Source organism: Sus scrofa, chromosome 15 (assembly GCF_054392235.1).
Source record: "Sus scrofa isolate SSC_HxYL_T2T_F1_AM1 chromosome 15, Sscrofa_HxYL_maternal_Yorkshire_Landrace_v2.0, whole genome shotgun sequence".
NCBI lineage: Eukaryota > Metazoa > Chordata > Mammalia > Artiodactyla > Suidae > Sus > Sus scrofa.
In genome coordinates, this window is record NC_139397.1 from 137611379 (window position 1) to 137638344 (window position 26966).

Here is a 26966-nt window from a genome sequence, read left to right on the forward strand (position 1 = left end):
AATTTATCATCAGTATTTGGGACAGCTATTCTAAAGTTTCTCTATGTCGGTGATTCTCAAACTTTTTCATGGTGAAATTACTTCATATTTTAAACATTATAAAATAAAAAGAAATTAATTCAAAATGTGTCAAGGCCAAATGTAAAACACAAAGTGTAAAACGTCTAGAAGGTAGGAGTGAAGCTAAGTTACTCTGGATTTGATGATGGATCTTTGGATATAGTACCAAAAGCATGTGCCATGAAAGAAGAAACTAAGAAGTTAGGCTTCATTCAAATGTAAAAGATCTGGGACTTCCTGCTGTGGCTCAATCCAAATGAATCTGACTAGGACCCATGAGGACTCAGGTTCGATTCCTGGCCTTGCTCAGTGGGTTAAGGATCCGGCATTGCTGTGACTTGTGGTGTAGGTTGCAGACACAGCTCAGATCCTACATTGCTGTGGCTGTGGTATAGGCCTGTGGCTACAGCTCTGATTCGACCCCTAGCCTGAGAAACCTCCATATGCTGTGGGTGTGGCCCTAAAAATATTAAAAAAAAAAATTAAAAGGCCTGCTCTGTAAAACATAATGGGGTTCATAGATGCAAACTCTTGCCTTTGGAATGGATAAGCAATGAGATCCAGCTGTTTAGCACAGGGGATTATATCTAGTCACTTATGATGGAGCATGATGGAGGATAATGTGAGGAAAAGAAAATATTTATGTATGGGTGACTTGGTCACCTTGCTGTACATTATAGAATTGACAAAACACTGTAAACCAGCTATAATGGAAAAAATTAAAATCATTATAAAAATAATAAATAAATAAATAAAAGATAATGTTAAAAGAATAAAAAATGTCATGACCATGGAAGAAATATTTGAAAAACACCAGTCTGATAAAGTACTACTGTATGAAATACACTAAGAACACTTAAAACTCAACCATAAGAACACAAACAACCTAATTTCAAAATGAGCAAAATGTCTGAACAGACACCTCACTGAAGAAAGTATACAGATGGCAAATAAGCACATGGAAAAATTCTTAATATCATATGTCACTAGGGAAATGAAAATTAGGAAAAAAAAAAACAAAAAAACAAAAAAAACAGAGATACCACTACCTACCTGTTAGAATGTCTAAAATCTAAAATACTGGCAACACCAAATACTGACTAAGATGTAGAGCAATGGGAGTCCTCCTTCCCTGCTGGTGGAAAAGCAAAAGGATACAGCCACTTTGGAAGAAAATTTGGCAGACTCTTTCGAAGCTAGCCATAGTCTTACCGTACAATCCAGCAAGAGTACTCCTAGGCATTTTTTTAAATGAGTTGAAAACTTACGTTCACACAAAAACTTACACACAGACATTTATAGCAGCATTAGTCATAATCACGTAAAACTGGAAGCCATCAAGATGCTCTTCACACTGGGAACTCTGTCTAGTCACTTATGATGGAGCATGAAAATGTGTGAAAATAGAATGTGTACATGTATGTGCAACTGGGTCACCATGCTGCACAGTAGAAAAAAAATGTATTGGGGAAATAACTATTTAAAAAATAATAACAGAAGAAAAGTATATGAGAAGATGTGTAAAAAAAAAGTAAATGGATAAACTGTATTATTTTATACATTGGAATATTATTCAGGGATAAAAAGAAATGAGGGATCAAGACATACAAAAAACATGGAGGAACTTTAAATGCATATTGTTAAGTGAAAGAAGTCAATCTGTAAAGACTATGTAATAAACGATTCTATTTGACCTTCCAGAAAAGGTTTTGCTGCTCCATAAGAGAGCAATGGTTGCCAGAAGTTCAAGGGGAGGACAAGAAGGACGAATAGGTGGAGCAAAAGAAATTTCTAGAGCCGTACAGTTATGTGACACTGTAATGGTGGCTACACCTCAACCAATGACATTACACATTTGTCCAAATTCTTAGAACTATATAATACAAAGTGTGAGCCCTAATGCAAACTATGGATCTTAGTTAATATGTATCAATCACTTTACCACATACCTAAAACTAACACAGAATTGTAAATCAAGGATATTTTAATAAAAAATGTTAAAACTATGTATCCATATTGGTACATGAGGTTATAACAAATGTGCTAATAAAAAGGAAGTGTTATAACATAAAGATATTAATAATAGGGGAAATTATGTGAGGAGGAAAGAGAGCCTATGAGGACTCTATGTACTTTTTGACTAATTTTCTATAAACCCCAAGCAGCTCTAAAATATAAAGTCTACTTTTGAAAAAATAAAATGACAGCACAGCTTTACAGGACAGGGGAACAGAGGACTCAGAATTTCCCCCCCTACTTCCTTACAGACTCCATCATTCTGTGCAGGCTGCTAAACACATTAAATTTTTTATAGCAAAAAAAAAGGAGGGGGGAGGATTACCCTAACTGAATCATAAACTTCAGTCTTGACAATCTCTGGACCTGGACCATATATACTACTGTTTTGCAAGAAAACCTGGATGAATACAGCAAGAGTATTCTAATCATTATCTACTTGGAAAAATATCAATTATTTGTTATTATTTTATGTAATCTTCACAATAATCTTTGACTTGAGTTGTAATATAATCTTCTTATAGAAAAAAAAAAAAAGACCTTCAGAGAGAGGATGTGATATCCTCAAAGTTACACAGTAAATTATCCTGAGAGTCACATTTCAAACTCTGCTCTGTTACATACTGATACATGGGCTCTTTCCATTGAGTCGTTTTCTCTCCATTCTGTGGCAATTCCCTTTAGTTATAACCCCTGTTTTTGCTTTTGTTTTTGTTTCTATGTGATATTTCACATTGGTACAACATGCTCAAAATATTTTCCCAGAAAGACATTTACCTGTCTTCTTAGAAGTTAACATTCTCTGTGGTATATGGAATGATTGGCCATTGGGGACAAGCAGTATAGCACAGGTAACTCTACCCAGTATTCTGTGATAATCTATATAGGAAAAGAATCTGAAAAGATGTGTGTACATGTATATTTGCACTTTGTTGTACAGCAGAAATTGTCACAACATTGTAAATCAACTATACTTCAAAAAAATTTTAAGGCAGTTTCCATCATGGCGCAGCTGAAATGAATCCAACTAGGAACCAAAGTTGCGGGTTCGATCCCTGGCCTCGCTCATTGGGTTGAGGATCCGGCGTTGCTGTGAGCTGTGGTGTAGGTCACAGACGTGGCTCGGATCCCATGTTGCTGTAGCTGTGGCATAGGCCAGTGGGTACAGCTCCAATTTGACCCCTAGCCTGGGAATTTCCATATGCCGTGAGTGCGGCCCTAAAAAGCAAGCAAACAAACAACAAACAAAAAAAAAAAAAAAGGAAAAAACTTAAAAACTAAAAAAAATTAACATTTTCATGCTTGGCTTGTTTGTTGGTAATATATCAGAATGCCAACTTGATGATTTGAAAACATAACACCTGCTCCCTTCAAACATAACCTACATCTTATTATTTTAGAGCATGAGAGGCAACAGCTATTGTGGGAATAAGATATGGTCAATATTAAAACAAGTCGGCATTCTCTGTTGGTGATCCAAAATTGTAGCACACTTTCAAAGGAAGGAGTGGGTAAAGAAATTAAGCAGTAATATTCAGAAGAGCAAAAAACAAAACAAAACAAAAAATAGGCATCAAGAATCAAATGTCTTACCCACAGCATAAGATGAACCATCCAGAAATAAACACAGAGAAAGATGAGAAAAGGGCTCAAACCAGAAGGAAGATAGACTGCGCTACTATATGATGTTGAGCTAGAATGCCTCATCTCGGGAGCTTTTACACACTTCCTGAGAAGAGTCAGTTTACATGCCGAAATACGTGGGACTCACCAGGCCGCAGTGAACACCAGGAGAGAAGGGTTCACGGGACATCCTTTTTGTCCTGGTAATGAGTAATGACAGTTGTAAGACTAAACTGTGTGCTCAGCACTATGCCAAATTATAATACATTATCTCATCTAGTGTCAAAGAAACCCAATGAAAAAAATAGCATTATCACCATTTTATTGATGAAAAAATGTGTCTCCAAAAATCTGAAACAACATTTTGGTAATAAGAATGAGCAGAGACTCAGATCCAAATCCTATCGATTTCAAAATGGGTATTTCTCAGTCACTAAGATGCGGCTTTGCTACTAAATATTAGGTGGTAATCAACTATTACTCTCAACATTTTTTAAAAGATCTGTCTAATTCATTCTGACAATATTAATGGCTGTAGTTCAAATGGAATGATCCCTTTCATGATGAAGCTTTAAGCTGGCGGAAAGCATGTCGGGGTTACAGGGTTTCTCCAGGCTAGTCAAGTCTTTACGTGATGCAGTAGAGACACTTCCAGCAAGGCCAACCACTCTGGCTGCACAAAGAACCCCAACCTGGTCCACTTTTGTGCCCCTAGCACCAAGGACTAGGAATGCCTGGAAGTTAGAAAGTATTTAACAGATGCTTGATTAAGGAACGATAAAGGTATGTTACTGTCATTATAGATAAGAGAATGAACTCAAAGTCAAACACAGTTGTTTTCAAATCCTAGTTCCACCTGCCACTTATCTGAGTATGACCTTGGTCAAGTTATACAATCTCTCTGAGCTTCAATTTCCTTGTCCATAATACAGGCCATCATAATATCCACCTCACATTATTGAAATGATTAAAACAAGGTTAGACATTTAAAAAAATAAGCGCCTGTTATATAGACAATAATAAAGTGTAACGCTTGTTTCATCTTCTTTTTTTATTTTTTCATATTCTCTTTCATTATGGTTTATTACAGGATATTGAATATAGTTCCCTGTGCAATAGGGACCTTATTGTTTATGCATTCTGTACATCATAGTTTGCATCTGCTAATCTTGAACACCCAGTACAACCTCCCTACCCCTCCTCCTCCTTGGCAACCACAAGTCTGTTCTCTATGTCTATGAGAGACCCATAAAAACCCATCTTTTTAATTTTTATTTCTATCTTTAAATTGGTGCCTTTTTTTCCCCCTAGCTTGCTTCCCTTAAGACATATACCCTGCCCTATTTCCCCTCTCAGCACATCATTTAAACATCTTGACAAAATGTTTTCCAGTGCACTCTTGTCCTGGCATATATATCTACCATGAAGCTAGCCTAATATCTATTTCTATCCTGATTATCTATTTCATAAATAATTTTATTTATGATTAGATCCACATATAAGTGATATCATATGGTATTTGTCTTTCTCTTTTTAACTTACTTCATTTAGTATGATAATCTCTAGGTCCATCCATGTTGCTGTAAATGTCATTATTTCATTCTTTTTTATGACTGAGTAATATTCCATTGTATATATGTACCACATCTTTATCCATTCCAGTGTCAATGAATATTTAGGTTGTTTCCATTTTTTTGGCTATTGTAAATAGTGCTGCAAAGAACACTGAGGTTCATGTATCTTTTTGAATTGTAGCTTTGTCCAGATGTAGGCCCAGGAGTGGGATTCCTGGATCATATGTCAACCCAATTTTTCATTTTTTGAGGACCCTCCATACTGTTCTCCATAATGGCTACTCATCTTCTTTTCTGCATCACCTGTTGTTTGGGAAATATTTTTTTAAAATCAAACTTGCTCATTTAATAGCCTAGAGATTAAAGTGGTTTTAGCATTGAAGTATATCCTCCTATGGTTGCTGTTAGTATATCTATCTTATTTAGGGTATTAATTTTGGAATATAGGAGATGACTTTCTCCATGAATGTTAAATTCCTTAAGCAAAAGTAATCTTCTTTGCAAATTAGAATCCCTGTCTCACAAATCTGGTATCTGTTCATCCTTGAATTCTGGCAATCCTCAATTCTTCAGGTTGTGGCCGTTTTATGAAAGTTCCAGCAGAACACAGGGCTCTGATTTGTCTATTACACTTCATAGATATGAGGGTGCACAGATAAAATCTATTAGGCCAGCAGGGCACCCATTAATGTTCCAGTGGCAGTAATTAAATCCGGATGGAAAAATAGCTACAAGTATTTCCCCAAAACTGAACCAGATGTTTTGGCCACTGGATGAAGGCACAAACCTGAAACCCTCCACATGCCACAGACAAAGACTCTTCAGAAGCGGCCCCTCTGTGAGCAGTGCGCTGCACACTGTCTCAGCCTGCCGGCAATGTCAGATAACAGCAGAAAGAAGCTCCCTGCGTGTGCAACTACAGTCTATCCAAGCACACAAACGGACAGTTGTTAAGAACCGTCAATTTATTAAAAGCTGCTCCAATATGAAGCAAAACGACACACACATTTATATCTCCATGTGCGAGGCCACAATCAATTCACAGTGGCGTTCCAACTTAGTCATGCCTCATAGATCATCTTTCTAGGTAGCTTACGCAGGACACACTTTCTTAATTAATAGGCAGTAAAAATATTAATTATCGCCATATTCATTTAGTGTTCAATTAACAAATGAAAACTTAAAATTCATTTCCGTGGCTGGTCAAAGGTGACCTCAGGGACCCCTGAAAAGCCAACATCATTTTAATTTTTATTTCTATCTTTAGATCGTTGCCTTTTCTCCCCCTAGCTTTCTTCCCTTAAGACATGTACTCTGCCTATTTCCCCTCTCAGCACATCATTTAAATATCTTGACAAAATATTTTCCAGTGCACTCTTGTCCTGGCATGTATATCTACCATGAAGCTATCCTGATATCCTGTCATGAAATGAGATGAGAAAAGTTATTTGATCCGTGGAGACTTAAATTAATAACAGCGGCACTGGTTTCCATCAGCAAGGCCAGCAGCAGAGGGTAAGAGAGGACTGCAATCAGCCGGACTTTAATTCAGGGCAGTGTGCTGCCTTGAACATCAAGAAGGCAGAAATAAGAAGCTCGCTAGGCATTGCATCTGCACAGCTCTGTGGAGTATAGCAGAGTGACACCGGCTACCATCTCCTTAGGCTGGTGAATTTCATTCTGTCAAGTCAATTGCTACCCTGGTACCTATCTTATTAGTGTTAATTTATCTCCAGTGTTAAGGAGGTTAACGACACTGTTATTTTCTCTGCTACCGAGCGTCACTGCATGTCTGCAGGATGATATTCTGAGTAACCTCATCAGAGGGAGGAATCACAGAGAAAACCTACTTGAACAATAAATAACCTTTAAAAATAATGTGTCCTTCAGAGAGAGGAAATAAAGCAGTATAATGTTAATTGTGGAGACTATGGAGGAAACATTTTTCATCCATCAAAAAAGACAGCATAATGGTGACACATTTCTTGGAACACAATATCGCACAAAATCCCACATTAGGGAATGAAGTTATACTCTCGAGCAGTTCCCATCCGTTCAAGTTGCAATACAAACTGAAGGTAAGTGTTAGAGATATTTTCTAATTAGCCTTCATAATTCTTTTTGCTTTATTTTTTTGTCAAATACTCCTTTATAGACTGAAACTTTCTACAGTGGAGAGACACAGATAGAAAATACATTATGTTATCTCTCATAGTACCAACAAATCATATATTCCAAATTCAAGACTTTCCCAAGTGGTCAGCGGAATGATCCTTCTGCCTCCCTCCTTCATCCTTCCTACCCCCACCCCCAGCTCAGGATTTGTGTTGTGTAATTGTATGATAACTTTTAAAATGTGTGTATACGAGGGTCCATGGAATTAGAAACACAATCTGGAATGTTCACTTAAAATTCCCATCTAGGAGTTCCCATTATGGCTCAGTGGAAACAAATCTGACTAGTATCCATGAGGACACAGGTTCGATCCCTAGCCTTGCTCAGTGGGTTAAAGATCCGGCATTGTGGTAAGCTGTGGTGTAGGTCGCAGACACGCAGACACGGCTTGGATCTGGCCTTGCTGTGGCTGTGGTGTAGGCCAGCGGCTACAGCTCCAATTTGATCCCTAGCCTGGAAATCTCCATATGCCATAGTTACAGCCCTAAAAAGACAAAAAAAAAATAAAAATAAAAAAAAATAATAACAATAAAATAAAATTCTCATTTGATATAACCTAGAGAGACAGATGGAGTCTTCTGTGACTCTGTGATTTGATGATTCTCATGGAAAACACCGGTCTTAGAATTCTTGGGGAGAGAACCAGTTCATTGTTATATAGTTAGCCTTTTTTCCTTGTAAAATTCTGGCCCTTTAGCATGATTTTCAATTTTTGCCCACAGAGAGGAAAAAAAAATCTGCTGTTCATGAATTTATACCAACCAACAAATTCCCAAGTGCTATGTAACAAATGATTCCCAACATAAACTGCAGTGAAATGTGAATAAAAACATTGCCACCACCCTGCCTTTTAATATTCTCTTGCTTGAGCAACAATGTTGAGTTGGCTGAAGCCAGTGCTAAATGTTTTCATGAAGGCTTACATCTTCCGATGATGGAGAATAAACAGAACTTCACCCTCCTCAAGTCCAAGGCATTGCTGAGGGCAGATTCAACTTTGCAGATATCTGTTCTTTTAGGAAAAAACACCTCTTCCCTCTCCCTTGCCTTGCATTCCCTGTACTTCTCTTTTGGAGGTTTTATTCCACAAAGAATCTGTAATTTGATCACCTTGTGAGTGGAAGTAGAAGTTAGTAGAAAACAACCAAGATGAACAGAAATGTGGATGCTGAAAAATCATCTGAGTCCACTCACGACCTAAAAGTGATTTGCTCTTTTTCACCATCTTGGCAGAGTACAATTCAAATTTTCACATGCTTTATCAAAACTATAATGTATTTTATGTCATGAACTTGTGGGATTACTCTTAAAGAGCTGAATGTATAAATATTAGCTCTATGAAGCCCAAAAGCCACCCGCAGACACACATATTATGTGTAATTCCCCCCCCCCCCGGTCTTTTGACAGATGACTCTTTGAGTCACCTTTTTTTTTTTTTTTTTTTTTTTTTTTTTTGGATTACCCCTTCTGCATAGACAATGGTTCCCACTGCATCCGGAAATTAGCAGTTGTAATAGAAGAGGCGAAGGCTTGGCCAACATTAATTCAATATTTACTAGGCTTTAGACTTATGAACTCCCTACAATGAGAAGAGTATATGCACTCATCCCCGGTGACCACGTGAGGATATTAAAGCTTAGAGAAGCTGGGTAATTGTAAGGATGGCACAAGCTATTAGTGTTGAAGGAAATGACTTCAAAGTGTGTGCTCTCTGTACTCCTTCTCAACTTTGTGCATCTTGTGTTGTTGTACCCCACTCTGGGAAACAATCAACATCTCCAGGCTAAACATTAGTCCAGACATCAGGTATTTCATCCATTTGGACCTTGGTCATTAACCCTGAGCCCCTGAAGAAATCTATTTGGACTGTGAGTCACTGTGTTTTGAAAACTATCCACAGGTCTCCAGTAAAAATTAACTTACAGACAGAAAGATTAACTTAATCATTCTCATTAGTACATTGTTTTGTATAGTATGTTTTTTTTCTATTGGACTGTCACATACATATGCTATTGGCTGCAAGTACAGACAACAACTTGAGTTAATTTAAACTCGAGGGATTTGGAAGGATAACTGCTAAACGAATTAAAAGGAGATGCTAAAGAATCAGGATGAGAAAACAGGAAGGAGGCAAGGGAGGCTGGAGATAAGAAATAATCTGGGAAGAGCCTTGTCACTACTGTTGCTGAACAACTCTGTCATCACTTACTGTAGACTCCAAGGTGCAGCTACACTGTCTCAATGCAAATCACCCAACAGACCTTTAAAGTCCTGAGGGAGGAGATCAGACTGGCTGAGCCTACATCACCTGCCCTTCCTTCCATCTGGCCTCCCTGGATGGGGAGAAGTTGGATAGATTCTGCAGTAAAGTAGTGACCCAGCCTCCCACCCAGAGACAGCAGGCAGAGACTCATCAAACCAGAAAGGGGGTTCTTCTGCTAAGCAGGCCAATAAAAAGATGGGTATCCAATACAGGCAGCCTAGAAGAATTCTTCCAAATTGTTCTGGTCACCACAAATAGTATTCATTTATGTGTATTTGTATCAGCAACAGCATAGGGAAATGTATAATGCTTTCCTTCATTCCAGAGTCTCTATGTTTGTTTGTTTGTTTATTTTAAATATATCAATACTTATTATCAGATATTTGTTTTTCACCAATATTACAAATGACTAGTGTGATACGAGAAGTTCTTAGAGTTCAATGTCTATCCCTTTTATGACTGCAACTTGAAAACATGAAAAAAATATTGCTCTTGGAAGAATTAGTGTACAAAAGGAAGTTGTGATTCAATAGAGATGAGGTCAAGAGTTCTGCTTTCCAGCATGTTCCAGTACCTGCTCGTCTGAACTCTGTACTCACATCACTCCTCCTAGCCCATCTCTTTCCTTTATGATTTAGGGCTAGTAATACCTACCAGGAGGAAATGGTAGGGTAACACCCAGCAAACTGAAAGCACTCACAAGACGTTTATGAAATCTACATGTTTGTATTTTTGCAGGATTGCATCCAATGGTTATAAGCTATTACTCACCACAATTTCCTCCCATAACTACTTTATGCTCTTAGGAGCAACTTGATATCCTAAGTATTCTAAACTGGCCATTCAGAATAGGGTTGCCTTTCCTGGGATCTAGATTTTAAACAACAAGGATAAATCATATTCATCTCAAACCTTTATATTATTGAGAGTCTCTGGGAATGCACTCATCGTGCCCCAGATGGCTTCATCGATGATAAATCATCCTGGTCAGGATTCCCAGTGTGTTCGAAGCATCTGAATAGGCTCATGGTATAGAAGGTTGGCACAGAGAAGTGTAAAGCACACTTCCTGTTCCCTTGGGAAGCTTACGATTTAGCTGAGGAGCAAGGGACAAAGGCGAACATGTATACACCTCCCCCAATATGAAGTTAGTTACACTAACCAAAAGTCTGAGTACACTAACCAAAAACGCTGTTTGAGTTCAAAGATTCAATGATCGTTAGAGTCTAGCATAAGCAGGAAAAAGGGAGGTTAAAACTCACGGAATATGTTAGTTTTTGAGAAGACAGTTAAAGGAAGAGTAAAATTTGAATGGTAGAGGAGAGAGAGTTTAGCCAAGTAACACAAGGTAAGCTAAAGCAGAATGGAATAGGAATATTTTTGTGTGCTAGAGAAAACTTTTTTTCAAAATCCAGGGCTTTTGGTGAACCAGAGAAATCCAGGGACTTCCCTACTTCCCACCTCTAAAGTGAATTTTTTCCCATCTTCTTTTAGAGCTGAAAATTAGTATTGATGTGTCATCTGGTCCTATAACATTTTTGGTAACAAATTAACACATGGATCATGATCAACAAACTATTTTTGAATCATATTATTCTACTTTATATAGATTATCTTTTCCTGTTTTGTGAAGGCATGTCTCAAACTGTCCAGATTTTTAAGAAGTGTTCCCCCTTCCAAATGGTTCTAGAATCCCTGGAGACTTTCCATGCCTCCTCACCGCCAGGATTTTTCTGTCTCTGAGCGTCCTCATGCATACAGAGTAGAAAGAGAGAGCATATTCCAGAGGGACACTTTACATTTACAGTCCAGAGGGACTTTAATTTTGATGCCAAGAGGGTTCTTAACAAACAACATTGTGTGAGCCCCTGTTTGAAATGTTATTTTTATGATGCCAGCTATGGTAATTGTGCTGTCCCTAAAGTTTTAGAAGTAGGTGGTTAATTTTCATGGTGATTCCGGCCGTCATTGTAAGACTAAGTGTTTATTGTCCTGAGCTCATCAGGTGACTGCTGATTGTTTTTCTCAGTAGAATCATAAACATTTTTCCTTCTCATGGTGCATTTTATTTTCCTCATTTGGAATGTCTACTTATCTTTGGTCTCATGATACTTAAAATCTACCTTTATCCTAAGTCCTGGTAATAGTCACATTAAATGGACTTGGGGATGCCTGGGTGTACTTGAAACTTACTATTGATTCCAAGTCTCTTAATATTTAAGTCTTCAGTTTCTGAATTTATTTTCACACTACTTACATATTTTTAACTTTCAAAATTTAGTTTTGGGGAGTAATTTTGCCAGTACCACCCCTTGGGTTAATGACATTTTGCAACTTCTGTTCTAACAGATATAATCAAAACCTTCTGGGCATTTGTTACAAAAGCAAAGGCGCACTTAAAAGGCAACACGGGAGTTCCCGTTGTGGCACAGTGGAAACGAATCTGACTAGAAACCATAAGGTTTCAGGTTTGATTCCCTGGCCTCACTCAGTGAGTTAAGGATCTGGTGTTGCTGTGAGCTGTGGTGTGAGTCACAGACGCAGCTCAGATCTGTCATTGCTGTGGCTGCGGCACAGGCTGGCAGCTGTATCTCCAATTAGACCCCTAACCTGGGAACATCCATATGTCAAGGGTGAGGCCCTAAAAAGCAAAAAAAAAGAAAAAAAAAAAAAAAAAAGGCAGCACAGACTTCCTCTCATGGTCACAGAGCAAAGATATCCACAACAGTTGTCAGAGATGCTCTTAGATGAGACTAGGGTCCCATCAAGGTTTATTGCATTAATATTGGTTATGGAGCCCCCGAGACTCAGGCAGGTGGCCTTATTCACTAACACTCTAATTTAATGAGCCCTAAGGAGCCTGGGGTAAAAGACTCATGTTTACAATTCAATTTGCCCATGGCCTTCAGTATATATGGAACTATGATGAGTGAAACAAGAGCAAAAGAGATGTCACAGGAACAAAACAAAGAACACAAGAAAATAAATGCCTTTTATTTTATTTTATTTTTTTTGGTTATAATTATTTAATATATTTTTTTTAATTTTCCCACTGTACAGCAAGGGGGTCAGGTTATCCTTACATGTAGACATTACCATTACATTTTTCCCCCACCCTTTCTTCTATTGCAACATGAGTATCTAGACATAGTTCTCAATGCTATTCAGCAGGATCTCCTTGTAAATCTATTCTAAGTTGGGTCTGATAAGCCCAAGCTCCCGATCCCTCCCACTCCCTCCCCCTCCCATCAGGCAGCCACAAGTCTTTTCTCCAAGTCCATGATTTTCTTTTCTGAGGAGATGTTCATTTGTGCTGGGTATTAGATTCCAGTTATAAGTGATATCATATGGTATTTGTCTTTGTCTTTCTGGCTCATTTCACTCAGGATGAGATTCTCTAGTTCCATCCATGTTGCTGCAAATGGCATGATGTCATTCTTTTTTATGGCTGAGTAGTATTCCATTGTGTATATATACCACATCTTCCGAATCCAATCATCTGTCGATGGACATTTGGGTTGTTTTCATGTCCTGGCTATTGTGAATAGGCTTTTATTTTAAATATCTTTCCACAGAATTCTCTGGTTTTTGTTTGTTTATGCTGAAGAGCTCTTCTCAAAGACCGGCCGTCAACTGCATGTGGGTGGAAGGAAGAAAGTCTTACCTGCCTTTTATTGTTTTTTACTCATTTTTTTTCACTTTGTAAACATAAATTGAAGGCTTATTGTGGTTCAATCAAGCTGCCTTCTGGCCTTTCCAAATTGTATCTTCTGCCTTTTCCAAGAGAGTCATGATTTAAGCCTGCTGTCCTGGTGTGAAGATGAATAATGCCCCCATTCACTTTCAAAATTGCCCAAATTTGAATGATCAATCGTAGCAGAGATATTCAATAAAACGTTCTGTACTGATGGAAATATTCTATGTCTATGCTATTCAATATGGCAGAAGTGCATAGCTATCAAACCCTTGAAACATATGTAGTACATTGAGCAACTGAATTTTAATTTTTTTATTTTAATTAATTTAAATGTAAATAGCCACATGCAGTTAGTGACTACTTATTGGATAGAGTAATATTATGTGGTTACTGTGAGGATAGCCCTCCTCAATGGGCTAGGAAATCTGAGTCTGGAGCCTGTTCAATTTGATCTCCTTGTGTTCAGTGCAGTGATCTGGAGCACATCGCTCTAACACTCTGGACACCAAATGAGGAACACTCATTTATAAAAGGAAGCCAGACTTCTCAGAAGCTTTGATTTCACCACTTTCTCTCTTGCCATTTCAGCTGATAAGAATGCTGTCCTTTGCCTCTGCCACTGTCCCTCCAAAAACCTGCTCTTGCAAAATTCACAAATGATTTCTGATTTGACACATCCCATAGATGTTCTAAAGTCTCATCTTTTATAATTTTTTTTTGCTTTTTTTTTTTTTTTAGGGCCACATCTACAGCATATGGAAGTTCCCAGTCCAGGGTGGACTGCCAGCCTGCTCCAGAGGCACAGCAACACGGGATCTGAGGGGCCCGGCTCACTGCAATGCGGATCTCCAATCCATTGAGCGAGGCCAGAGATTGAACCTGAATCCTCATGGATACTAGTTGGATTTGTTGCTGCTGCGCCACAACAGGAACTCCCCAGATCTCATCTTTTTTAACTTCAGATCATTCCTGGTTCTTAAAGCATCTTTCTCATGGTATCAATGACCTCAATCTCTATTGGTTTTCTTCCAGTCCCTCTGGTTGGTATTTCTCAGTCTCTTTTATTTTATCTCTTCTTTTCTTTGCATCCTCTAAATTCAGCAATCTGGAGGGATTATGTCAATTTTAACTTCAGGATGTATCTTAAATCAATTCAATTCTTTACATCTCTACTGGATTCAGCATATTCCAAACCATCATCATTGTATCCATCATCATAGTCTCATAATTGCCCTGGTGGCTTCTGCTCTTGGTTTTCTCCTTTCAGCAGACAGTGATCTTTATAAAATACAAGTAAAATCCCTTCACTTCTTAAAACCATTGGAAATGGCCTGCAAACACCACAAGATCTGGCTCCAGGCTTCTTAGAGCTTTGTTTCATGCCACTCTTTCTGACTTTCAGCCAAAGAGGATGTCTTTGAGTTCCTCAAATATACCAAGCATTTTCCCAGCCCAGTGTCTGTGCCTGGTCTGTTTCCTCTACCTGGAACACCCTTCCTTGACTTGCATAACTATCGTTTTTCACCCTGCTGGGTTCAAATCTTAACTTGTAAAATCACCCTTTGTAAGGTCACACCAAACAAATTCAGAACTTCTTTTCTTTTATAACATTTATTATAACAATAGGTTTATTCATTTACTGTATAAACTTTTCCTCTAGACTATAATCCCTTAGTTAAAGCTTTTGTCTCTTTTGTTTCACATTGTACAAAATGTCAAGCCACCATACCTGGAACATACTAGGTATTCAATAAATATTTGTTGATCAAATATTTTCCTTCCATAATGTAGCACAGCATTTGACACTGGCCTCAGCAACTGCTTGAAATTCCTTGTAGGATAGTTTGATGTTAAATGGTATTTGATGATTCATCTAGGTACTTAAATCAAACCCTTTCTAATTTGTTCATAACTTTGGGGCAGTTCTCATGTTTGTAGAGTTTATCAAGGTTCTTTGGCATCTGGGAGGATAAAAGGACAGAACAAAGGAATTCAACCTGGGTCATAGCCAGACCGTGTCCATGGTCTTGTCCCTTTAAGATCATGTTCCCAGCTCTCAGAGAATCACCAAGCAGCCAACAAGAGTAATGTGCTGAGTACCTGCTGAGTTTTTAATTCAGTCTTCCAGTCCATCTGTCTCTTGTTACATCTCTGGCCATCCCAGTCCAGGCTGGATTTCCGTCCTTGCTCTTTTTGGCTTCTAGAACAGTTTGACTGATTTGCTTGGATATAGACCTTGCTCTTTTATATGTAGTTAATTTAGGACCTAATAAAAGGATACACAGCCTACTTTGTCATAGCCCCAGGATCACTTTCTCTGTCTCTCTCTCCACCCTTCTCTGCCCCCCTCTCATTACATCCTATAGGATGCTTTTGCAGGCAGCCCTGATTTGCTTTGGTATGGCCACACCTTGCCTTCCCTTGCTCAATCTCAAAAGGTGACATAAGCAATGACTGCCGAATTCCACTATATATATATATATGTATATGACTTTGTGTTTCATTGGTTCACAGGGGGAAAAAAAAAAACAACTAACTGCTGTAAAATCTGACTAATAGCTCATTGATATTACAGGTGTTGGGAAGGACACTAATTCCAGCCATGGATGGCACTCATGAGAGTTTTTGCCCTCTCTATTTGTAGCACACTCTGATCACTTTTAAACATCTGCTTTAGCTCCTATCACATGAACTCAATGTTTCATTCTCCAGAAAGTCTCTGAGATTCTTCTCTTAATCTTTCCATCTGCAAAGGCTGACTCAAAGAACTCTAGAAAACTCCACTGCTTCACGGTTATAGTTTCTTCACTGTTTAATTTTTACTTTACAGAGCAAGCTCTTATTAAGAGAATGTTTCCGGAACAACTCCTCCATTCTCTTTTTATATTCCACTACTGTAAAACTATATTTCTATAAAAACATATCCATATGCATAGTCATTAAAAATTCCATTAATACAAAAGTATCTAACCAGAATACATTCTCTACTACTCAACACTTATTAATGTGCTTTACCATTCACTCCACTGCTGAGCCTCTGCCCTTAAGCTAATTATGTTGAGATGTCAAATGTACCAGTGTGTGACCTTGAACAACTCATTAAGTTTCTTGAATCTCAGTTTCTGTGTCTTCGAGATGGACATAAATAGTACCAGCTGCCTTGATGAGTTATGTCACAGGGTGTAGGTACCAAGGGAGAGAGAGACTGGAAAACTATGCCAGCCTCTCTTATGTGTCAGGATAGTGACCAAATCCAGCTTGGAGCAGATATTCTTAAATCAAGGAAGAGTCTCCTAAAAGTCTGATTTGTAGTTATGCAAATGTAGGATGAATAGATTCCTATTGTCTGGGACAAAGTGTGTAATAAAATCTTGCTCAATTCAGTCAAGACTGCCTTTTCTTGAGAGTTCTGGTGTGAAAAATTAGTCATTGTGGAGAAGCAGATCAATTTGCATAAGGAATCTAGGGTTTGTGGGAAAGGATAATCCAGGACTCACCATCTCTAGGCAAAGTGAGGTGATATAAAAGAGACGTGTTGGGATGCACCAGGGTAGCACTCAAGAGTCAGGGTCAGGATTTCCTATCTTGTCTCAGTGTAATGAACCCAACTAGTAATCCATGAGGATGTGGGCTTCATCCCTGGCCGTGCTCAGTGGGTTAAGGATCTGGTGTTGCCATGAGCTGTGGTGTAAGTTGCAGATGTGGCTCAGATCCCATCTTGCTGTGACTGTGGTGTAGGCTGGCAGCTACAGCCCAATTCAACCCCAAGCCTGGGAACCTCCGGATGCTGAGGGTATGACCCTAAAAAGACCAAAAAACAAAACCAAAAAATAGTCAGGGTCGGGGAAGTGAGGATGTGCGACTGGTACTATGATGGGCTTTGGGACACGAGAGCTGAGCGACAAAGTATGAGCCAAGGATTCCAAATTTGTCCCCAAAGCAGGTCACTGCTGTGTCCTGGGGAGAGATGGAGAGACCAAACTTTTCCCAGCAGCAGGAACGTCTCACCCTTGGATGTTCATGACCAGTCTTTAAAAGAAACAGCCTGGGGCTCCGAGAAACAGCAGAGAAAATGTTCATGTTCTCTTCCTTTCCCCTTCTTTTTCCTTCTCCTCCTCCTCCTTCTCCGCTTCCTACTTTGACACTAAAAATAAGTATAAAATTCCTTCAAACTCAATAGGCCCCCGGTGCTCTGGGACAATTCTGAGGTGGTTAACCTCATACGAAAGTACTTTACTTCATATGAATAGTTCAGGTAAGAAAAGAAACAAATATTTTCAAACATACAGAGGTTACTGTATTTACAACTTGAGCCAGTAGAGAAGATCATCCTTTTGATAACAGTGAAAGAGTTTTGTAAATAATAACACGCTATATAAAACACAAAGGCTTTTCTAGCTTTTTGCCTGTGATCTTTTCCTGAGGCCCAGTTTATTCCCAAAATATCCCCAATAAGGGTGCCCAGATACCAACCAAGATCTAAAATAAAAACGTATCTTCCAAGAAGTACTTAGAACTCCCTTAACTCAGAAATGAGATGGCATTAAGGGGATATGTGAGACAGCAACTTTAGACTAAGGAATATCATAAATTAATCGGTTCCAAATTTGCACGGCAACAGCTAAGGCAAGGCCTTTGTAATAACTTTCTGGTTCCTGTGGAAATAGTAAAAAATAGTAGAGAAGAGCCAAGATACCACCGACCCTGGGTCCTGAACCTTTCCTCTGATGTGAAGTTGCTGCCATCTCCTAGTATTCAGAAAGAGAGTCAACTCTGGGATCTGGGGGTTTCCATTCTTAGCCAAGTTTTTGATTTTCAGCTAGTTCCCCAGCTTCCTCCCCAAAACTCAATGAGAGAGACCACCCTCCTGAGCCTATCTCCTCATGGCCACACTTTGCAAGAGATCTCCTCCTTAGAAATTCATTATCCAGCCCAGTCCAGCCCCATTTTTCTCTGTACATCAACACGTGTCTCCTTTTTGCCTTGTGTTTTCATTGTTTCCTTTCCTTCCAAAACAATTCTTCTCTTTCATTTTCCACAACCATGATCCCCTGTTACATCTACTCCCAAATTCCAATTTCTAAAATCAATTTCCTGTACTACAAGGTGTTCTGAAACTGTCACCATGGTTTTCCCGCTACAGCCTATAGTAGTGCCTGGCATAGATCGTGTACTCCTTGAATATTCTTTGAATTAATTAAATCCCTTAATGAACTCTGTATGTATGATGGTGAATAGTTTTAAGCCATTTAAGAATATTCAGACCTGCTGTGATACCAGTCATCTTCTTTGGAAACATTTACTATCTTCATCTTTCTTTTTAGCTGCACCTCAAATGTCTATTATTATCAATAATAATAATTACTATATATTGTTTATTGACTTATTTATAATCATGATTTACTTATAAATTCACCTGGTTATTTATACTACTGAAGAACTTAAGATGACTTATAAGAATATCTAAAATATAGCAGGATGACATCAACTTTAAGTGGGGAGTTCCCTTCGTGGTACAGCAGAAATGAATCTGACTAGAATCCATGAGGATAAGGGTTCGATTCCTCGGAGATCCAGTGTTGCTGTGAGCTGTGGTGTAGTTTGCAGATGCGGCTCAGATCCCACGTTGTTGTGTCTGTGGTGTATGTAGGCTGTTAGCCGTAGCTCCAATTCGATCGCTAGCCTGGGAACTTGAACATGCTGCAAGTGCAGCCCTAAAAAGCAAAAAAAAAAAAAAAAAAAAAAAAAAAAGTGAAAAAACAAATCAGGAAAACAAGAATACAGAAGTAAAATGGGTTTTGAAATAAACTGAATGCGAATCCATATCATAAGGGCCTATCCAGCTGCTCTGGGTACATCATTAATTTGACTTGCAAGTTCCTAGCTACCAGCCCCTAAGGTAAACCCAATCACTTTAACAGTCTGCAGTGTTTTAAGAGAGAAACAAGGAAGTAACGCAGAAGAAACAATTATTTGTGATGTTAAGATCAGACAGGAATGTCTCCCTTGGGGCCCATGGAAGAGTCCAGTGTCTTGCAGTGAACCGCATCCCCACAGCACACTTAAAGTGAGCACACAAGTTTAATAGGACTATTTCAACAGTGTTCCCCACTGAAAGCCCATGGCATCTTTCCCAAGGACAAAGGAGTATAAACATCTTGACAGGCTCCCACTATAAGTGATATGCTGCAGACCCTCAGATCACCAGTGATCTGACTTAATCCAGAAGTAAATATAAAAATCTAGAAGAACAGATACAATGCCTCATTTCCCAGAAATTTTCCTTAGAGATTGATTTTCTCAGCTGAGTTTCTTTCTTTTTTTTTTTTTTTTTGCTTTTTAGGGCAGCACCCAAGGCATATGGACGTTCTCAGGCTAGGAGTCCAATTGGAGCTGCAGCTGCTATCCTACATCAGTCACAGCAACGCTGGATCCAAGCCGTGTCTGTGACCTACACCGCAGCTCATGGCAATACCAGATCCTTAACCTGCTGAGCAAGGCCAGGGATCAAACCTGTGTCCTCATGGATGTTAGTCAGATTCATTAACTGCGGAGCCACAATGGGAACTCCTGAGTTTCTATTTAATATTGAGTTTGTTGTTACCAAAAAAGAAACAAGCCACTTGTCAGGCATTGTATAGTCAGATAGGATCCTCAAGTCAACCCACAGGGTAGGTATTATTATTCATGTGTTAATGAGGGATCTGAGACTCTGAGAAGTTAAATAACTGGTCCAAGGCCACCACATCTGGAAAGTAAGGTGATAGGGATTTGAAACCCAAGGCTTGGTTCCAAATGTATACTCAATTTTTTTTTTCAATTCTCAAATATTCAGAAAGACATAGAGATCAATATATAAATGGCCATTTACCCACCATCAAGATTTGACAGATGGTAACCTTTTCCTTTGCTCTAATCAGTACCCCAAGTTGCCGCCTCTTAGTGCTTCTTTGGCATCTAAGAGAAGGAAATAGACTAACCAAATGGACCATGACTTTTTTCCAACTGCAGCAGCAGAGAAATTTCCTGGCTGCCTTTTCTTATAAATCTCTAACTGCCTCAAATGGCTCAGGCTGCATTATTTAAAACACAGTGTGCCTTTTTTTGTTGGTTGGCACATAGGCATAGCTGGGAACTAAAGCCTTAATATAACCCTGGGGAAGAAAAGGCTCAGCTGTTGGTTCATCTGCCAACTTCTGGTTGTGTTAAGTGCCCATTGCCCCACTTCCACCCCCAGAGAACCCCTTGAAACTCAAAACACTGTGTGATTAACCTTTTGTTTTTTTTCTTCAACTTGGCTGAAAGTGAATAAGACATGATGGGAGAATATCTATTTCAACAGAGCCATTTTCTCAGGAAGGGAATCTTTTCATCTAAATCCAATGGTGAAAATTGTTTTTAATTTTTTATATTTTTTGACTTTTTTGATTAAATTATAGTTGATTTACAATGTTTCTTCAATTTTTGCTGTACAGCAAAGTGACCCAGTCACACAGTTTCCTGTGCTGTACCGTAGGACCCTTTGCCCATCCATTCCAAATGTAACAGTTTGCATCCACCAACCTCAAACTCCCCGTCCATCCCACTCCCTCCCCACATACCCCTGGCAACCACAAGTCTGCTCTCCTTGGCCATGATCTGTTTCTCTTTGGTGGATAGGATCAGCTGTACCATATTTCAGACCCCACAAATAAGTGATATCATGTGGTATTTGTCTTTCTCTTTCTTAGTATGAGAATCTCTGGTTCCATCCATATTGCTACAAATGGCATTGCTTTGTCCTTTCTATGGCTGAGTGGTATTCTATTGTGTATATGTACCTCATCTTCTTAATCCACTCATCTGTTGATGGACACTACGGTTGTTTCCATGTCTTGGCTATTGTGAATAGAGCTGCGATGAAGACAGGGGTCCATGTATAATTTCAAATGAATGTTTTATCCAAATATGTTCCCAGGAGTGGGATTGCTGGATCATATGGTAGGTCTATACTTTGTTTTCTGAGGTAAAATACTGTTTTCCATAGAAGCTGTACCAATTGAAGAAGTTAAAGTGGATTCAAGATCTCATAATCATGAGTTAAGTGTGGATTTGAAATACATTTTTCATCTTTTTCCACATCTTATTTAGTGTAGACACTACGAGCAGACACAAAAATTGAAAGAATTTTTCTATACTAAAAATGACCTGAATTTCAGAAATAAGAATGAAAAAAGCTTTAGTTTCTTGATCCCTTAACTCACTCTTTAGTACTACGCTGAGAGGTAGATTTTTCTAGGGAAAAGCTGTAGCAGACACTGACAAAAATATTAATATAGAGAGATTTTCTTCAAATAATTGGTATGAAACCACACATGGTGAGTTATTTGTTACTACATTTAATTTTTTTAAGGGTGTACCTTTATCTTTATAATGTTCATTTGAACTATTATGTATAAATCACCATAAATTTTAAAACTCGTGGATGCAATTAACATTTAAGTTAGAAGTTCCAAGTTCCAAATTTTCTACTTTTGGCATCCAGAAACTAAGAAGGAATATCAAAAACAAATTCCAAAGAAGTCAATTTGTTCATCAAGTTGTATGAACCAACTTGTCTCAACAAATATGTGAAGTCCTTCTTATTCTTCAGCCAATTTTTAAAGATTGGCACTTAGTTCAAATTTAACAACAAAAAAAAAATTTTTAAAGCTCTCTCACCCTTTGTTTGTATGACCTTAAATAATTTTCTTTTAGAACTTTTTCCTTCCCAGGCAGGCAGTAAATGCTTAGAGTTTGTACCTATAGGAATGATATACAGTGGCAGCCAGACATAGCTTGCCTGTGTCTACTGAACCAGAGACGTAAAACAATTATATGGATCATTTGGACCAAAAATCCACATTTTTTGTGTGATTGTGTGTTTCCTGAAAATGTCAATTTGGAATCATAAATATTCACAATTAGGAAGTCCTGAGTGATCTTAGTGATTGATTTTCCTTCATTTTTTTTCAAAGTTGCATTCTGAGGCCAGAAAGTTTAAGTGGTTTGTCCCAAATCACATGACATGTCCATGGCAGTCAGCACTTTAAAACAAACTACTGACTCTCCACCTCGCTCCACAAATCCTGCATTGGGTGCCTGTGTTTTGCACACAATATTTCTGTTTTCCTTTTCTCTTTCCCCTCTTCTTTCTTCTCCTCTTCCCCCTTCTCCTTCTCTTTCTTCTTCTCTTCAAATTTATATATCACCCTGTGATAAAAGACCAAGATTCAGCTCGGGTTTAATTCCTTTTGAAATGACTGTTTGCTGCTCAAAAAGAATAAATCTTCTGTTGGTTTCAATAGTTGGATTTATTCTTCCAGCTCTCACAGAAGCAGCCACCGTCCTCCTCTCTTTCTTTGACCCAACAAAAAGATAGTAAAACCAGGTCAAATATGTTTAAGACCTTCCCTCCCCAAAAGTATACATCCACACACACCCATATTCACACACACACTGCATTCATACACACAAAAACCCATTCTGGGGCAACAAAACCGATCACTGGAAGGTGATACAGTAAAAGAGACAAAGGGGATCTTCTGACGAGTCTAGTAAAAGTCTTATTTCATCACTAAGTTCACACTCTTGAACTCTGGTTGATCCTGCTCTAAAATCCTCCTGTTACCATTTCTTAGTGCCCCAGCTCCAACTGGACATTGGATATGGAGCATGAATCTGTCCATTAAGGACACTGGGCCTGTAATCAAATACTAAGACAATATTATCTCAGAATGTACATAGGGTATCACTTTCTTGCTCTTCTTAAGTATTCATAGCTAAATGATTTATGGGCAGACAAATGGATGTAATGTCTCATAATATATAACAGGACTAATATTTAATGTGTTTCTTTTTTACTTTGTTTGAATAAAATCTCCCAAAATACTTTTAGCAAATGATCATTAATTATGTGCATTGTCAAATGCTCCCGGGTTCTAACAAGCAGGCCTCAGAATTTACCGTCCTCAGCTCTCTGCTAAAGCCTGTAAATCCAGTGTGGGTGACAGGACTCAATAAAGTGGCCCCATCACCGGAACAGAAGCCTCCAACGGTTCATGTTCGGTTACACCACTGATTTTTTTTTTTTCCCAATGCCTATGTCCCAAGCAGAAAAATACTCTTTCCAGGATGTTATTTCAAGGTAACTCTCAAAGTACCTGAATTATTTTTTATTTTTTAAATAAGATTTTATATCCCACAAGGGCTAAATTTGGCCTTAAGTCTGTGGATTTTCTCAACTGCATCTTTTGGATAAATGGGCTACCCAGAGCAGAGATGCAAACCACAGTGGCTTCTTGGGGAATATTTATCAGCAAATATATTTTCCAAAAAAAAATAAATATATTAAAGGGGAAATGTTTTAAATAGAATTGTGACTTCATAGTTAATTGACTTAATCTTCGAAGTCTTTGCAAGTCCATTATGCACTTGGGATGTCAGAGGGGGCTACAAATTACCAAGTTGTTTGAAGTTTGCTGCTTTCTGAAGTGGCTTTGGTCATTTATTTTCATAGAAATGTTATTTCTTCAACTTACAAGGTATGTCATAGCAAGGTCTTCTGAGAGAGCTGTCTGAAAAGAAAATGATTATCCGTGTTTCTAAAGAAAGATGACTTGTTCTTTATATGAAGTCCTCCAAGGAGCATTTAGCATTTTAAGGATATGAAAAAAGCCAAACTTCAATTTTGAAGTCGGCAAGAGGTGTCCATGCAAAGAAGGAGAAGCAGGGACAAAATAAATGGAAGGATGAGCTGTTTTGATCTGAGATAAGGGAGAAAAAAAAATGCAGTGTACTTAGTCTGGAATTCATTTTTATCTGAAGATCTCTGAATACTTTAGATTCAAAAAAAGGGGGGCCATAGAAGGTGTTATTGTCTCATTATTTGAATATGAGACTGAGGATTAAGAAATATTTGGACCCAGGTTTAAGCTAGAATTAATGATTGGGTGTAGCCAACTAGGCACCAAGGTAAGTAACAAATCATATCAAAAAATGTTTTTTTAATTTTGGGAATATCTATTCTATGGAGATTTAAAGTATCCAACTAAGAACAAGATAATTCACTCCTTTGCCTTTTAAGTGTTGGGAAACTGCAGAACAGAGTATAACATGTGGATACTGCCACTAGATACTTCATCTAGAAGATATACATCTAGTCAATCTCCAGCCCAAACTAACTAACACACAATGTAACACTACCTTAAGAGAGGGAAACACATGCAATGCAGCAAAGGAGAAAGAAAAAAGGGAAATACCACCTGTCCAAAAAGTTTAAAGAAAATGGATGGGATAAAGAGTAAGAGAAACACATTTAAGACCCGTAGATCCAAACATAACAATTTACAGTTGGGGAAATAGCACCCATGGGGTACAGAACACAGGTTTCTTGATTCTCTGGCCATTCCACAAAGCCAAGCCTCTGTAGAGCTACATTGTACTGCAAACCACAAATTATCCTGGCCCTTGTGTCAAGACTGCCAACCTTTGGCTAGAACCCAGGTTTCCAGCCTCTTTTGCCTGAATAGCAGGACTTTCCTGGTTTCGTTCAGGTATAGCTTTCTAGCTGGTTATCAACTTCATCCCAAAACTGAATCAACCTTCATCCCTGAAACTGAAGGGGCTCATCTAACCAACACGATACAGTGTATGCATCTTTGCTTCAAAGACACAGTAAAGCTCCCCAGTGTGACAAAGAAGGGCTCCTCCTCCCACATCAGAAAAGCAGCCTGCTCTGATTTCCAGGACAGACAAACCTCTTTCTTGCCGCAGGCAGGGCTGTATTACCGTCGCCTTTCCTCATCTTCAGGTCATTTGTCATTATCTGCTAGTCCTTTTCTTTTTTTCTTGCTAGAGATCGAAATAAGGGATTCCCTCGTTCCTTGAAATGCCGTCTATTGTTCAGCCTCCTCTGTGCCCATTCAGGACAGCTTTGGGATCTTTTAAAGAACATGCTTTTAAAGTCTGTTGTTGCTAATCTGTCTGCATCGTTGTTTTAACATCTTGCCTGGTTTTAGAGGGATTCTGTTAAAGTTATTTGGCACAGTAAGTCTTAAGGCACTGCCACCATTGTTTTTCAAAGAGCATTTTGTTTCCGAGCTCTTTGATGATAGAAGTTATTTATTTGGGTTTGAGGTTGTACTTTTAGAATGGGAAGAGGGGTGATGGGGGTCAGACGTCCCCATTAAGGAAGGAATTGCAACATTAAAAAAGAGCCCCCGGGTAGGATTTATTATTTTCTGAGTGATTCACCCTTCAGGAAGGAAATATTTGCCTCTCCTCAGCAGACAAAAATTGTTTCACAACGTTCACAATTGAAACCAAAGTAGAGAAACAATATTAAAACTAGACATTTCTGAATTTAGATATCTCAAGTGAATTTCTTTCTTTTGATCCATACATTAATGATCCAGAGGTATATTGGGGTATGAGATGGGTGGGGAAGAGCATAGGTAACTTCTGTAGGAGAACAGAAGAGAAGCCATTTGTGAAGGTGAGAAAAGTTACTTAAAATGTCAGGCTCGGGAGTTCCCATTGTGGCTTAGTGAGTTAAGAACCTGACATAGTGTCCATAAGGATTCTGGTTTGAGCCCTGGTCTTGCTCAGTGAATTAAAGATACCGCATTGCTGCAAGCCGTGGCGTAGGTCTCAGATGAGGCTGGGATCCAGTGTTGCTGTGGCTGTGGTATAGGCCTCAGCTGCAGCTCCAATTCTACCCCTAGCCCAGGCACTTCCATATGCCATAGGTGTGACCCTAAAAAGAAAAAAAAAATCAGGGTTTTATCCACTCTATCTATGAAACAGAGAACCCCTTGTGGTATAAATTGTTCAAATAGTAATAACTACCTTTGAAGCTTGCAAATGTTCTTTTGTTTAGAGGGATAAAATCAGAAAAATAATTCAACCCCTATCCTGTGCTCCCCTAAGGTAGGGGCTCACTGACAAAGCAGCTTGATATTTTGGCAAGTAGTCACATCTGGCAATTTCATTAACCCACGGGTTTTATTTGGAAATGGACCCAGGTGATTCAGGAGTATTTGTATTGGATCTGAAAGAATCTGGATTTTTTTGGTAAAGTGCTATTTTGTGTTCTGATATCAGACCCTTTAGTTCCATCTACATGAAAGGGCTCAGATTTTGTTTCTATGTGATTTAAACCCATTGGAAAGGCAAAATACTTCTGCAATGTGTGTGCTCCATCCTGATGGGTCTGGAAATTTGTTCTTCTGGCTCCAATAGACCACCATAAAAAAGAAAAAAAAAAAAAAAAAGACCATCCCCAGAGTTTAGTGTAGAGTGTAAACTTTTACTACTGTATTAGATACTATGCCCTCACAAAAACTGGCTATTCCGCACTGAACTAAACCTAAAGCAATTTAGATGGATCAGAAAGACCCAGGAAAGTGGTCTGTCACATCTCCTTCCTCATCCTGGGATATATTTATTTGGCGTTCCTGGGTATTAACAACCCATCATCCCTATACGATACTGGTTTCGAGGGTATTCCAGGAAGCAGAGGAAGTGCTTACATTGCTCA

At 38.6% G+C, this 26966-nt stretch overlaps 1 long non-coding RNA gene across 1 annotated transcript; it reads right to left on the bottom strand.

The window, feature by feature from the left end:
• Positions 1-17818: 17818 nt before the first annotated feature.
• Positions 17819-25442, bottom strand: LOC146396153 (uncharacterized). Its single transcript, XR_014830397.1, has 3 exons — positions 25186-25442; positions 20972-22639; positions 17819-19122 (listed from the first exon to the last, which is right to left on the bottom strand). It is a non-coding gene; the product is annotated as an uncharacterized LOC146396153 (long non-coding RNA).
• Between the last annotated feature and the right edge of the window lie 1524 nt (positions 25443-26966).